This window comes from Ursus arctos, unplaced genomic scaffold (genome assembly GCF_023065955.2).
Source record: "Ursus arctos isolate Adak ecotype North America unplaced genomic scaffold, UrsArc2.0 scaffold_1, whole genome shotgun sequence".
Classification (NCBI taxonomy): domain Eukaryota; kingdom Metazoa; phylum Chordata; class Mammalia; order Carnivora; family Ursidae; genus Ursus; species Ursus arctos.
Genome location: NW_026622763.1, coordinates 15,367,743 through 15,385,030, shown reverse-complemented (window position 1 = coordinate 15,385,030; position 17,288 = coordinate 15,367,743).

Genomic DNA, 17,288 nt, shown 5'->3' with positions numbered 1-17,288 from the left:
GTTTTTTGGTGATATTTCTGTAATTTCACATGGACTCACTATTTTTCAAATAGATTATAATAATGGTTAAATATATACCTCAGTATATGTATGTATATGTGCATATATACACATATGAGAGTGTGTGTGTATGTGCATAATGTTTCTTGTGTTTTACTAAATATTGGGCATATATTTTGATTTCTAATTTACTGTAGGTAAGAGTTTTACTAATGTTTTGCCTTAGCATAATATGGAAAATCGTCTTGCCAACCTCCAATATTAGTTTCTTGGCACCAAATGCTTTATTGCTAAGGAAATGACAACTGTTTCTAGTTTAATTGTGGCAACATCCCACTTTTGGTCCAGTTTTGGTGTAAGGTCAATTATGCACATTAATCCTAGTGATAAAACATCTCAGTGACTGAATAAATAAAGCCTGGTAGTTCTCTTAAAGCCTGAAAAAATAAAACTATGCTTAGGTTAAAACAAAACAAAACAAACAAAAGTAAGGGTTAACAAAAGAATCTGTTTTTCTGTATTTTTATTTTTTCATGTTTTCATGTAATTATATATTATTTTTGTCAGTACTATAATTACAAAAACTCTAAAACTAGTCACCTGATAAAGAGTTTTGTTTTAACAGAAACTAAATGAGTGGAAAATCTCATCACGATCTTTGACTTAATTAATGGTAGCTATGGAAAACAATTTATATAAATTAAAAGGCCATTGCCCAGGCAATCAAATAATTGATTTATCCAAATTTGTATCATAAAGTCTGTTGACTCAAAATGTTGATCTCTCTTCTTTTTTCCCTTCTTCTTTTTCTTTCTTTCTTTTTTTTTTTTAAGATTTTATTTATTTATTCGACAGAGATAGAGACAGCCAGCGAGAGAGGGAACACAAGCAGGGGGAATGGGAGAGGAAGAAGCAGGCTCATAGTGGAGGAGCCTGATGTGGGGCTCGATCCCGGAACGCCGGGATCACGCCCTGAGCCGAAGGCAGACGCTTAACCGCTGTGCCACCCAGGCGCCCCTCTTGCTTATTTTTCTTTTACCCATTTCTCTCCTCATAGTCACCAGAGAATGCTTATGGGAAGTTAAGATAAATATTAGGCCACATTTTCAAACAATATCTATGCTTGACTGGACAAGGATCTGGACAATAGTTAAATGTATTGGCTAAAGTGAATAACTACAGATCAAAATATTATTAGAGTTTGGTCGACTGTTTACAGAATCATTTATTATTTTGAAATTCAAAATTATATATTATGTATTATCTTTTAAGATTTAAGTCTTTAATGTGTTGGCTATTTGCTAATCTATAGAAAGTGGCCTCTTGAGGTAAGAAACTAAATGCTCATTACTATGAGTAGATTAAAAACCCATTTGACATTAAAAGAAAATTATGTGACATTTATTTTTGTGTACATTAGTATCGGAACTGAAAATAAAGACTTGGCAATCTATTAATATGTAAATAACTATATTACTTACATATATGAATGTCCAGTATGATGTACTGGTCTTTTTAAATTATTCCTACAATTGCTATAATTAAACCTTAGTGATAGCAAAATATTTTGCCAAGATGAAAGTAATATAAAAATGTTTTGGCATTATAAAAATTGCAGTGGAGAAGTTAGAATTTAAAGCCAAAACAAATAGTTTACATAATTAAAACAGAACTTTTGGCCTGTAGTATAAAATATTTCTTAGTGATTCAAAGAATAGTTGTGAACACTATAAAATGAGAGTGTGAGAGAGAATGCAGTATATTTAAAAGCTGGAAAAATAAATAGAAAATCTTGCATAATTGTGTATTTTGAATTTCTATTCTGATAATTCTGAATACATTTTAGTGGGAATAAAATAAATTAAAAACTAAGATAGATTTTATATGCAATCGATCCTTGAACAACAAAGGGGTTGGGATGCTGACCTCTGGACAGTTGAAAATCCACTTGTAACTTTTGACTCACCAAAAACCTACCTACTGTTAGTCTACTGCTGACTGGTAGCCTCACCAATAACATGAGAAATCAATTAACCTATATTTTTTGTTATATGTATTATGTACTGTATTCTTACAATAAGCTGGAGAAAAGAAAATGTTATTAACAAAATCATAAGGAAGAGAAAATACATTTACAGTGATGTACCTGTATTTATGGAAAAAAGTCCATGTATAAGTGGATCCATGCAGTTCAGACCCATGTTGTTCAATGTCATCCATCCATTCATATATGTCTTCAAACCCATGTTGTCCAATGACTTCCAGTATATGTCATCCATATATTTTCTCCTGTTTGTGTCCCAAGGGTGTTTCTGTCTCTCCCTTTGCTTTCGGACTTTATTTCACAAAGTTGTAAAAGTTCTGTGATGGAATAGGAATACTTGCCATATTAATACCTAAGTTTTCTTTCTTGTAAAACTCAGTCTCAGTAAGAATAAAGGAATGATTCTTATGACCTTATAAGTTTCTTAATGAGACCAACAAAGTGGCAGTATTAATTAACTGAATTTTAGACTAAAAAATATATCAATTATTTCAGATGTATCTCTCTTTTTTTTTAAAAGACTTATTTTATTTTAGAGAGAGAGCATAAGTGGGGGCAGAGGGAGAGGGAGACGGTCAGAGAAAATGCTAAGCAAACTCCCTGCTGAGCACAGAGCCTCATGCAGGGCTTGATCTCAGGACACTGAGGTCATGACCTGAGCTGAAATCAAGAGTTGGCCACTTAACCAACTGAGCCACCCTGGCATCCCAATTTCAGATGTATCTTATAAGGTTTTTAAGTTGAATTTTGTACCCGTTTTTCTTTAAATTTTTCTGTTGAGGTATAATTGACATAATGCTATATTAATTACAGGTGGACGATTAATGATTTGATATTTATATGTATTGCAAAATGATTACAAAAGTCCAGTTAACATCTGTCACCATACAGTTTACAGATTTTTTCTTGTGATGAGAACTTTCGAGATCTCTGAACTTAGCTACTTTCAGATATGCAATCCACTATTAATTATAGTCGCCAGGCTTTACATCACATCCCCATGACTCATTCATTTTATAACAGGAAATTTGTACCTTTTGGCCCCCTTCACCTCTTTTACCCACACCCTACCTCAGACAACCACCAGTCTCTTTTCTATATCCATGAAACTTGATTTTTTTGTTTTTAATTCTGCAAGTGAGATCATATAGCATTCATAGTTTTCTGTCTGACTTATTTCACTTAGTATAATGCCCTCAGGGTCAATCCATGATGTCACAAATGGGAAGATTCCATTGTTTTTATGGCTGAATAATAATCCATTGTATAGATCTTTCCCACATTTTCTTTATCTGTTGGTGGACATTATAAATAATGCTGCAATGAACATAGGGTTAAGTATATCTTTTTGAGTTCGTGTTTCCAGGTAGTGATATGCAGATAAGTCCCACAAAGTGTCTTTTCTATTTAATTAATGTTTTGATATAAACTACACTGTAAGAAATATTAAGAACTTAACTAAATGATTTGGTAAGTTCAAAAAGATTAGGTCTATATGATGTGATGAGAAAAAGCCTTGTAAAGGATGACATTGTGGCTGGATCTCAATAATAGGTAGCACTTAAAAATGCAGGAGGAAATATGTATTCCAAGAAGAGAAAATTTCGTAGATAAAATAACAGGAATCAGTGAGCCGTGAGGAAAGAAAATGTGGCTTATTTTTAGTAGGTCAACTGCTTTATAAGAGAAGATAAGAGAAATGAAGTTGAAAGAGAAGTTTGATGCCAAGTCATTGCATGCCACACTAAGAAGTATCTTAAAGAATTTCATTGGCATTTTTAAGCCAAGTTCTTATACAATCTGAGAGTTCAGGAGGAAGTTACTGTATAACTTCAGTTGCGTATTAAAAAAAAAAAAAAACTTTATAGAAGAAGGAGAATTCAAGTCTATGGACAAATCATCAAAGAAAAAGGAACTTTGCTTTTCTTCCTTAAAGAGCTGCCTAGTTGATGTGAAAAAGGTCAGTCTGGTTCTTGGAGAGGAACAGTAAATCTCTGGGGTCAGGAAGGGTCCTCTGGTGAATGAATAGCTTCATAAAAATGACCCAGCAGTCCCGAATGATGGTGGTTATAGCTATTGTGTATTACTATGATTATCTCGTATTTATTGAATCTTTGCATTGGGTGAGTTACCAGGCAGTAAAGAAATGTATTCAGTAAGCTGGTCAAACGCTGAAAGGATAACAGAAGTAAAGTGCTTTCGGCCTTTGATTCACTGTTTAATTATTTCCCAAAGCCACTGGATTTTTTTTTTCTTCTTGTTCACTGTCTGTTCATTGTCCTAGGATGGAATAATTGTTCATGCTCGAATATATCACATGATCCAGATATTTTTCTTATGCACCTTACTAGCAAAGTGTGATTTTACAGGTAATGTCCATTGTCTAATTCTTTTGTAAAATAGGTACATAATATCAGACTACAGTGCAGTAGACTCTTTACCCAAAATCAGTGAATGTACTGCATGGCAACTGATAAGGCAGCCATCTACCATGAATCTGAACTGAGACACAGATCTTGCTTTTTGTGATGGAGGCTAAAATATAAAGTTTGTTCAAAGGAGAGAAATTCATTAAAGGGCACATTGGACCATGTACAAGATTTATGAGCAAAAAGGTCTAGAAGGAAGGGAGAAAATGAAATTGAGATGTACCAGTGGGGCATGTAGAGAATAGGGAATCAAAGAGTATGAGCAATGGGAACAACTATGAGCCCATGGGGAATGGCGATGATATCTCAGTTCTCAGAACAGTAATGTTACGCTCTCTTCTGAGATTCCTGGGGAAGTTTCCAGAAGAAAAAAAAAATTGCTACAGGTGCCAACCTAATAACAGCTTATGTTCCCAAACTGTATTTGGTAGATAGTTATTGGCAACTAAGAAAGTCTTGATTTTGGCAAAAGTACTATGTGGTATCTCATTCCCGTGTTGGCCTAGCAAAGTCTTATCTTATACCTTCTGGAATTATACTAATGAATGGTAGTAACTTGCAGTTGCAAACATGGTTTCTGTGGGGAAATGTATATGGAGTACGAGTGAAATGCCAACATCCTATGTGTCCTAATTGTGACAGTCTTGTGTGCTCCTGGAGAAGATTCCACAAGCTGGGGCTTCTTTGTGGCAACAGTGGACAAGAGAATGAAAGTGAGAGGGTCAGAGATCTGGTTTGAAAAAGTGTTTCATGGCTTTCTTCTCCCGTGGCTTTGGTGAGATATGCAACTGTAGTTACTAAAGAAAATTACAGTTAGAAATAATAGCAACGGTGGTAGCTACCCAGGGCAGGTCTGTGTACTTTGGAAACGGAAGTGCTTGTATCCCTTCCTTTGTCTTGATTGGAATCCACAACTATTCCCAGTGCTTTTCCACCATTTCCAACAGCTTCACCAAGAAAAGCTCCACAGCTTTCTCTAAGAAAAGTTTGAAAAGTAGGTGTGACTGGCCTAATTTTATTAATGACTGTTTTAAGACATATTGAGATTGAGGTTGTCACTGCAAACACAGCACCTTTTTTTCTAAATACTGTTCCCCACAAATATATACACAACATATTTTTCTGCCACTTTTTAGCTGTCTCCAGTGTCTCTGTTGATCTGTAAATTTAGTCAGTGGGGAAAAGTGATTTTTTATATAATTTTCTTATTAGAAAGCTTTTATTTGAACTCCAAATACCCCAGATCTGAGCTATAAATTTCTTCAAGTATCTGTGGATGATAATGGAAATGTAAAAGCATAAGAGAGAGAGAGAGAGAGAAGTAACAATGAGAAGTGGCGATTGATGTCTGCAATATGGTGGCACTGATATTTTTAGTGTTTGCCCCCCACCCCTGCTCCCCAGAACATCTATCTGAACACTGTCCAACATAAAAATATCTTCATAAGAGCTAAAGATACCAGGTGAGGGGTTATAGAACCTGGGTGGAGCACAGAAATAAGAAAAGATGCATTGAGTCAGGTAGGAAAAATAGATTCACCTACCCCCATACCTCTTCCTCAAGTCTGGCTACCTGGAAAGAGACACCTTCCTTGTGGGAAAAGGAGAATGAAGTGAGTCCCCAAATTTACTGCAAACCTCAGAACCAGCCTACACAGGCACTAGACCAACTATTGATGCCTTAGGTATCTTCCTGCATGGTGTTGCAAATCTAGGTCCTACACTCACCCTGGTACCTGCCACCTCTGGTGGCCCCAGGTGCCTCCCATCGCCTCCAGCAGCTTTCAAGACACCAGGATCTTGGCAGGATCCCATAAACCCAGGTCCTTGGCCCAACCAGATACCAACTAGCTCCTGCATCCCCCGCTAGCACCAGGCTCCTGGTGGACTCCAGCACATCCAAGCCCTGGCACATCTCAGCAGCTGCCAGCTCCCATAGCCCCAGGTATGACCAAAGGCTCCCACTCAGCCCCATGGATTTAGGTTCCTAGCCAGGATCAGTGCTACACCAACTACTGCAGTCCAGGTCCCAGGCCCATCCAACAATAGGCCAGCCCTTGTGGCCCTAGATTTCAGACTGACTCCTCAGATACAGACTCCTGACCCACCTCAGGGTCAGGCCAGACCCCATAGCCCTACAGTCTGGCTCCCACAGACCCAGGCTCCCAGCCTGCCACTGTGCCAGGCTGACCCCTGCAGACCCATCCTTCAGGCTAGTCACCCAGTTCTCAGTTTAGCGGCTTAGTCCAGGACCCCAGGCTGCAGGCTTGCACTTTGTTAGGTCGGTCTCTATTGTTCCGGCCTCCAGGCAGCTCCTATAAAACTAGTTTCCGGTCCATCCTAATACTAGAATGGCCAGTGTGGACCCAGATGTCAGGCTCCCCAGTGATCCTTTGTAAATGGATGGTCTCTCTGCACTCAAGATCTCAGTTTACCTATGTAGACAGAGATCTCAGGTTCAGCACCACAGACTCAGGTGCCAGTCCTACCCAGTACCAACTCCCCATGTACCCAAGCACCGATGATTTTAGCACCAAGAATATTCTACCCAACAGTAGCAGAATACACATTCTTCTCAAGCACAGGTGGAACATTCTCTAGGATACATAGTATGTTAGGTCACAAAACAAGCCTTAGCAAATCTAAGGATATTGAAATTATACTAAGTATCTTTTTCAACCACAATGGCATGAAGCAAGAAATGAGTAACAGAAGAAAATTAGAAAATTTACAAATGTGTGGAATTAAGCAGTACCCTACTGACCAACTAATGGGTCAAAGAAGAAATTAAATAGGAAATAAAAATACATCTTCAAACAAATGAAATAGAAATATAACATACTGAACTAATGTTAAGTGTTAAGAGGGAAGTTTATGACCATAAACACCTACATTAAGAAAAAAGAAAGATCACAAATGATCTAACTTTATACCTCAAGGGAGTAGAAAAGGATGACAAAGCATTCACAGTTTTCAAATGGAAGGAAAATAAATAAATATCAGAGCAGAAATACTGAAATAGAGACTAGAAAACAATAGTGAAGATCAGCAAAATTAAGTCCTTTTTTTTTTAATAGCAAACTTGACAAATTGTTAGCCAGAGTAATGAAGAAAAAAGATGACTCAAATAAAATCAGAAGTGAAAGAGACATTACAAGTGACACCATAGAAATACAAAGGATCATAGGAGACTACCATGAACAACTGAATACCAACAAATTGGATAACGTAAGAAATTGTTAAAGTCCCAAAACACACCAACTTCTAAGACTCAGTCATGAATAGAAAATTTGAACAGACTGTATACAAGTATGGAGATTGAATTAGTAACCAAAAACCTCCCAATAAAGAAAATCCTAGGACTAAATGGTTTTACTGGTAAATTCTACCAAACATTTAAAGCAAATTAACATCAGACCTTTCAAACTCTTTCAAACAATTGAAGAGGAGGGAACACACTTAACCTCGTTTTGGCTCTGATACAAGAGCCAAATAAGGACACTACAAGAAAAGAAAGCTCCAGGCCAATATCTTGATGAAGATAGATATAAAAATTGTCAACAAAATACTAGCAAACCAAATTTCATAGTATATTAAATGTCTTATACACCAATATGAAGGGGTTTTGTCCCTGGGATGCATTGGTGGTTCAATATATGCAAATAAATGTGATACACCACATTAATAGAATGAAGGTTAAAAATCATGTGATCATCTCAATAGGAGCAGAAAAACATTTGATAAAATTCAACATCCTTTCATAATAAAACCTCTCAGTAAATAGGGTATAGAAGGAAAGTACCTCAACATAATACAGGCCATATATGAAAAACCCATAGTTCCCAACGATGAAAATTTAAAAGGCTTTCTGCTAAGATTGGGAACAAGACAAAGGTTCCCACTCTCATCATCTCTATTCAACATAGTACTGGAAGTACTAGCAAGAGCAGTTAGGCAAGAAGAAGATATAAAAAGCACCTAAATCAGAAAGGAATATAAAAAGCATCCAAATCAGAAAAGAAGAAGTACAATGATCTCCATTTGCAGACAGTTCGATCTTATATATAGAAAATCCTAAAGACTCAACCAAAAAAATGTTAGAACCAATATACAAATTAAATAAGGTTGCAGGATACAAAATCAATATGCAAAATTTAGTTGCATTTCTATACCCCAATAACTTTAAGAAATATAATTAAAAATCCCATGTAGGGTATCATAAAAAAAAAAAAAAAACTTGGAGGAATTTTATCCAAGAAGGTGAAATATCTGAATACTCAAAATTATAAGACATTGAGGAGAGAAACAAAAGACACAAATAAAAGATAGCCCATGTCCATCAGAATAATTAATATTGTTAAAATGTCCATACTACCCAAAGCAATCTACAGATTTAATGTAATCTCTATCAAAATTTCAATGTCATTTTTCATAAAAATAGAAATACAATCCTAAAATTCATAGGAGACCCCAAATAGCCAAAGCAGTCCTAGAGAAGAAAAATGAAGCTGGAGACATCACTCATCTTGATTTCAAAGTTTATTACAAAGGTATAGTAATCAGTTTAGTACTAGTACAAAGCAGACACATAGACCAATGGAACAACATTGAGAGCCCAGAAATAAACCTGTGTATATATGGTAAGCTAATATTTGACAAGGGAGCCAAGAATAATCAATGATAAAAAGATAGTCTCTTCACTAAATGGTGTTGGGAAAACTTGATATTCACCAGTTTTCACCAGAATAGGAATGAAATTAGACCCCTAGCTTATACTCACAAAAATTAACTCAAATTAAAAACTATTAGAAGCAAACAAAGGAAAAGCTCCTTGTTGTTGGTCTTGACAATCATTGTTTGGATATAACACCTAAAGCCCAAGCAACAAACCAAAATATAAACAGGTAGGACTCTATCAAACTGAAAAGCACCTGTACAACAAAAGAAAGAGTGAGCAAAATGAAAAGGCAAGCTGTTGAATGGGAGAAAATATTTGTAAATTATATATCTGATGGTTGGTTAATATTAAAAAATATATGAGAAACTCCTATAACTCAAAAGTAAAAACCCAAATAAACCAATTAAAAAATGGGCTTGTGTAGACATTTTCCCAAAGAAGATATACAAACAGCCAAGAGAACATGAAAGGATGCTCAACATTTCTAATCATCAGGGAAATGCAAGTCAAAACCACTTCACACCTGTCAGGTTGGCTGTCTTCAAAAACACAAGAGATATCAAGTGTTGATGAGGCTGTGGAGAAAAGGGAACTTTGGTGCACTGTCAGTGGGAATGTAAGTTGGTACAGTCCCTATGGAAAACACTATGGAAGGTCTTCAAAAAATTAAATATAGAACTACTGTATCAGGCAGCAGTTCCACTTTTGGGGATATACATGAAGGAAATGAAATCATGATCTTGAAGAGAGATCTGCACCTCCATGTTCATTGCAGCATTGTTCACATTAGCATTACTTACAAGATGTGGAAACAACCTACATTTCCATCTATGATTGAATGAATAAAAAATGTAGATATATATATATATATATATATATATATATATATATACACACACACACACACATACACATATACATATACATACAATGGAATATTATTCAGCCATGAAAAAGAAGGAAATCCTACCTTATGGATAACGTGGATTGACCCTGAGGGTGTTACACTAAGTGACATAAATCCTACAGTAAAAGACAGTTGCTTAGGTTCTTACTTTTATATGAAGTCTAAAAAGCTACACTCCTAGAACTAGAGACTAGAATAGTCGTTTCTAGGGGGTAGGGGGTGGATGAAATGAAAGATGTTGGTCAAAGGTTACAAATGAAGTTTATAGTTTATTTATAAGATGAATACGTTCTGAAGATCTAATATACATCATGGTTCCTATAATTAACAATAGTTTATAATATGCCTGAAAGTTGTTAAGAGAGTAGATGTTAAATGTTATCACCACAAAAAAAGAAATGAATGGCAATTATGCGATGGGATAGAGGCATTAACTAACCTTATTATGGTAATCATTTCACAGTTCTTTGTGTATCAAATTATCGTTGTGCATCTTAAATTTACATATGTTAAATGTCAGTAATGCCTCAATGAAGTCAAGGAAAAAAAGAAAAAAAAAGCTAAAGAGTATTTGAGGACATAATAGCTGAATCCCAAGATGTTGAATAAAGTAGAAATTCATGAGTATATGCTGATAGAAGGGGAAGGAAGGAAGAGATGGACAGAGGGAGAAATTAAAAGAAAGAAAAAATAAATGAAAGAAACCATTTTCTTTATTATAGAGGTCAAAATTGTATAGAAAGAATGATGGTTTTCAAAAATTGAGGGCTCAAACTAGGAGGAGACAGTTTAATGAGGAAAGTTAATTCACACAATCTTAAGTATCTTATCACAAAATACTTTTTAAATGCAAATGAAGTAACACCATTGTCCAATAGAGAAGTCTGCCAGACATCACTTTAAACAAGTGATTAATGTTAACATCACCCCAGTTGGGAAAAAGTGATATCATCTGGCTGCAGATAAGATGCACTGAGAATAACACAACATTGTGTTAGTGATACTGCTACCAAAAATCTAAACTTAAGAAAATATCACATAAATTCAGATTGAGATCATTTTACAAAATAACTGGCCAATGTTCTTCAAAAATGACAATGTCAAAAACGTTTGTGGAACTGTTTCAGAATAATTTTTTTTAAAAGACAAGAGAAATATGACAACTATGTAGAACGTGCAATACAAGATTGTATCTTGGATTGGAGAAAAATGAGAACTGTAAAGGATGTTATTGGAAAATTGATAAATTCTGAATTTTTACTGTAGATTAGGTAATAATGTTTTATCGTTTCATTTTCTGAATTTGATAAGTCATTTTTACTCGTACTTCAGAAACATATGGTATTTACGGATAAAAAAATAAGGAGGGGGAAAGAATTAAGAAAAGTAATGGAATGTGAAAAGTGATTATTTACTATGACGTACATACTTCTCTAGGTGCAGTTATTTTCCAGTATAATTATTTATTGAGTATAAACCCCACATAGAACCCTGTTAGAAGCAGCGAGAGACCATAAATAAAATAGAAATTGCTCTTACCTTCAAGATGGTTACAGAGTGATGGACAGATACATATTTGTAAAATGTTCCAAACTATTTCTGAAGAGTTAAAATTGAGAATGTGACAGAAGAGCAGCTTTGAAAAAAGGTTTTGGGTAGATTTTTCTTTGAGCAATCCCACCCTTCCTGTATCAGTAAGGAAACCTATATAGAAAAGTGCTACAAGACAAGGTTAAAAAAGAGAGAGTGAGAGTGAGTGATAGATGAATCAAGAAATAGACTCTTAACTGTAGAGAACAAAACTGATGGTTACCAGAGGAGAGAGGGTGGGAGGATGGGTGAAATAGATGATGCGAATTAAGGAGCATACCTGTCATGGGCACTGGGTGATGTACAGAAGTGTTGAATCACTTCTTTGTGCACCTGAAACTAATATAACACTGTATGTTAACTAACTGGAGTTAAAATAAAAATTAAAAAAAATTAAAAAATTGCTACAAGACAGTGTACTTTGTGGCTATATCTAAAAAATTCTTAATCCTATGAACTTTGTGTTGTATCACATATTAGTATGACACCCTTGAACAGACTCCAGTAGAACCCTCTCAAACAGATCCCATAATCCCATAAATTATAGAATTAATGAGTCCTAAGAAAGCCAACTTTCTATCTGATCCATGAATTTTGTTTCTAAAAATAGACTATTATTATTTGTTATTATCTGAACATGTAATACTTATTTGTTCAATAAAAGGTTGATTAAAATACGTGACATTTGAGCATAATAGGTCATAGGTTCCCCCCAAAACCTCATTTTTTTCTCCCTATGAGAGTCAGTTTTTAAAAATTATCTAAATAATTCCAATGAGTGACTTTTATTGAAATTACTTGGATAACTGCATCTGTTCAAACTTGACCTCCGTGGTGTTTGACCTGTCCGTTGGGAGGACTACATCTGAAATAATTATCAAGACTGTTGCTTAGTTAAACTATAGTTTAACTCACACTAATGCTTCATTGTCTTTGTTATCTGTATTCTGATCCTTCTCATCTGATTCATTATGATTTACAGAGAGCATCTTTTTTCTTCTCTATGTTTATTTCAATCCATAAAGCCTATAGGAAGGGAACTCTGATGGATTCGGTGCTCACGGTATTTGTTGGTTTTAAATAATTAAGATTTTTATTCTAAATTTAGTCCTGAGAATAAAGAGTTGTCAGAATTTTCTTTGGGTACTTGAATGAAGTTTGCTTAAACTCTTTAAATCTCCAAAGTCTCAGATTAATTGGTTTCTCTGGTGTAATGCTTCTCTTTCCCAATTGCATTCTTTGAAACGAAAACGATCTCTTCTAACCCTCTAGCTATAGAGAGTTTGCTGAAGACAAAGGTGTAATAATAGAGATTTTTATTTCTGACCTATGGTTGCAACTTTCTTTTCACTTTAATGGTAAGAATGCAGTATGTCCTAATAACCATTTTATCTGGAATGGGTGAAAAACTTTAGTAGAAATTCGGTCATTTTCAGATAGGTGTTGAGTTTTTTTTTAAGTCACATAAAATCATGGTCTACATTCATCCATTCATACTTAGATGTTTGCTTTGATGATATAATATATGTTGTATTCAGGTTTAAAATTATTTAATAGGATGTTTTCGAGACAATAATGCCAACCGAATTGAATTTGAAGTTATGAAGAATTCTAGAAGAGATTTCTGTTCAGGAAAAGAGTCAAACTGTGAAAGAGAAAACACACATAGAATTTCAGGTGGAACTTAAAAATTTGTGACCTGCCTTTTCTTTTTCTTTCTGTTCTTATTATTACTCCTAATCCTTAAATGGAAACAGCTCTCCTTAAAATTTGAAAATATTTCTATTTATTAAGTGAATAGGATTTATTGATGGCGGAAACATCAATAAAACAGAGGTACTTTAAGGTAATTTTGTTATTGTGGTGGTACAAAGAAATAGAATTTATTTTGTTTTATGGGTCTGAAGTTAATATATTAGGCAAAAGCATTAGAAACAAGAGGCTTAAGCAGATCAACAGTGAAGACACTGACAAAGCGGATGTCTGGTGAACACTCACTGTGTGCCAGCTACATTCGTTTTTGTCTCTTAATTTTCATAGCACCCCACTGAAATAGTTATCATCCCTGTTTTATAGACAACCAAGCCATTCAGAGAGTTTAACTGATTGGAAAGCCAGAGAGTAAAGACAAGAATCTAGGAATAAATACAATTTGAAAAATGTTCAAATTAAACCTCCAAAATTCAATTTGATGCATTAAATCTCCATAATATTTAGTTAACGTATAATTAAATTAAAGATGAAATTCAATTGAATGTAGAATAATAATTTTAGAACAATATTTAATAATAAACATGTAGTCAGTATTTTAAATGAGAAGAAACAGATTTCTCACTGCAGGCAGAATTATTCTATTAAAATATATATGTGTGTGTATATATATATATATACACACACATATATATATACACACATATATATATTTATGTATGCATGATCACCATGGAACCTTAGATTCAGCCACATTCATCAGGAAAGCACAAATAGTAATGGCTTAAGCAAAGTGGATCCTTATTTCTCCTGTAAAATTCATCCAGAGGTTGCCATTCCAGAGCAGGGTATGGGCAGCAGTGGTCTTATTTCCTGCATGCTGCTAATACTTATGTTCCAACTGCTATTGGAGTCTCAGTCACCGTGCCTGCATTCCAGGTAGCAGAAAGGAGGAACGATGAGCAAAGGAGACAGGTTTCAGCTAGCTGTACCTCTTTTAATTAATTTATTTTTAAAATTTTATTTATTCGTGAGAGAGAGAGAGACAGAAAGAACACAGGTAGGAGGAGAGGCAGAGGGAGAGGAAGAAGCAGACTCTCTGCTGAGCTGGGAGCCCAACATGGGGCTCAGTCCCAGGACCTGGAGATCATGACCTGAGCCGAAGGCAGATGCTTAACTGTCTGACCTACCCGGGTGCCCCTGTACCCCTTTTTAAAGAGCATACTCAGAGTCAACCTCAAAAAAACTTTGCTTACTTTTCATTGGCCAAGAACTTTATCATATGGCCACACTTAGTTATAAGAAGATGCTAGGAAATATATGGTCTATACCAAAACATGTTGCTGCCCTAAGTAGAATTATTTTTTTACCCTTTAAATATGTGCAATATATTGAATGTGAATTATACCTCAATAAAGATGTTTAAAAGAAAATAAAAAGGACAGGAAGAAGTATATCAAGCAAATATTAAGAAGAGAAACAATGAGAAAATCACTTTTGGCTGTATTTCATGAGACAAATTAGACATTAAGGCAAAAATCATCATTAGTGGTAAAAAGTTACTGTACAATGGTAAAAATTCAATTATTAGATATTGTATGTCTATAAACTTACAAATGCATAGTGTTAAATATAAAAATATGAAGATATATGCACAGATAGTCTCAGTGATTTTGTACCTCAAAATACAAGGAGATATTGACTAATTCCCCATTATAGTGAAATCTTTTCCACTCACAATTATTGATATGTTAAGTAGATATAAAACTAGTAAGGAATAACACAATTAATACATTTGATTTAATGGATGCATGTGGACTTTGCTGCCCTAAGTGTGATTCTGCCCTAAGTGTGGCCAAAAAGCCGTCTCTGCCCTTGTCTATTTGCACTGATTATACAGTGATTTAAAAAATAGACATACACACATGAACACACAAACTGAACGTGGTGTTTTATATATATGTGTGTCTGTGTGTGGGTATATATATATTGTATTATCTATGGGCATATTTCTATGTGGATATATATATATTGTATTATCTATGGGCATATTTCTACATTTGGAAATCTTTAATTACACTTGTTTTAGTATTCAGTAATAGTTTTCAGTGGATTATATGTTGTATTTCTAATTTATAATGGAAGGATATTTTTACCTCATATATGTATACTTTAAAAAATAACAAGCTATCTTTTTTAATAATAATTTTGAAAATTTGCGATGTCCATCACACTGCTTTTCCTAAATTAACCCTTCAAGCCTTGGTCACTATTTTTCATGAACTACATAGATAAAGCATCAGGGTGTGATTTTCAAGTCTTTTGTTCATATCACAGTATCTTGGGGCACCTGGGTGGCACAGTGGTTAAGCGTCTGCCTTCGGCTCAGGGCGTGATCCCGGCGTTCTGGGATCGAGCCCCACATCAGGCTCCTCCGCTGGGAGCCTGCTTCTTCCTCTCCCACTCCCCCTGCTTGTGTTCCCTCTCTCGCTGGCTGTCTCTATCTCTGTCAAATAAATAAATAAAATCTTAAAAAAAAAAATCACAGTATCTTATATGGAAGTTAGGAAGTAGTATATGGGTTCAAATCATTCTGTTGGTGGTAATTTGGACTTTCTCTTTCATAGTATAATCTTTTGTTTACTTTTTATCATTCTCGAAGCAAGAAATGTGAAAATCACGTGAATGTGCTTGCTTTTCAGTTGAGGGTCACATGTCCAGGTCACCAGAGGCTGGGTGTGAGATAAGTTACTGTACTCTGAAATGATCCTATAAACTCATGACCCCTGCCAGGACTAAAGATCTCAGTGACAAATGCCATTGTTTCCTTGAATAAGGTACTCTTGTTCATGAATGTGTTTTGTAGTTTAGAAAAGTGGACCTCAAATGGTTATACTAACTAGTGGCAGTGAATAGTTACTGAGGCTAAAGTGATGTATCTATGATATTTTTAAAGCCATTGTGTAGTGGTGTTCTTTAGAGTTTTAAATTTTCTTAAGTTTGTTCTTTATAATATATCGTAATCAGAAGTGTTCTTTTGAAAAGTGAAACTAAAATTTAGAGAAAGGAAAATACTTAAAATCAGAACCTCTTCCTGAGTTCACTAGTTCATTAAATTAGAAATTAAAAGTGGAGGAAACTGACAAGGGAATTGGGGCATCCGTGGAATTACTTTCAAAGCTAAACATGAAAGTGAAACTGTGTCAAAATCATAATTAGTATTTGCCCTTGAATTGTCCTTGTTAGCAGAAGTGGAACAGTAGAAAATACTGCATAGAAGCATTGGCTAGAAACGGTGTATTTCTTAGCCAATAAATCCCAACCACTCTAGTGGAATGTAATCAGGAGGGTCTGTAATCTGTGGTTTAAACAAAAAAGAAAAAAAGAAAAAAGAAAGAAAAGGAAAACACCCATCTACATTTCTAACTTGCATCATGGAATCAGTTGAATCTGTGCCCTTCAGGATTTCATTGCCACCAGTTAAAAGCTGTATAGGAACTAAAAAAATACTGTGTTCTGGATGACCCAGTCTTGGTGATCCTAAAAGGCAGTGGGTCATATAATTACTTTAGTAGGTCATTTCCACTTGGGTCATTTCTAGTGTGTACCCTATCAGTGTGATAGGGAACTTGTGGTGAAGTGGGGTTAAGTGAATCTGGAAGGTGGGCCATTTGCTTTGCCATCATGGGGAATTCCCATTCGGTCTTGAGCATTTTAAACTGGCTTGGCCTTTCTGTCTCAAAATTTCTGCAATCCAATTTATCACTCCCTTTTTTGTTGAAAGGAAATAAAATTGCCACATATTTCTTGAGTACACGTGTTGGAGAGGATAAGGGGAGAGAGTTTATTTGTATGGAAGCCAACATTTTGTGTCTGTTGTAAGACCAGAAGCAAATGTTCAAAGGTGATAAATGGTTTGAAAGGCATGCG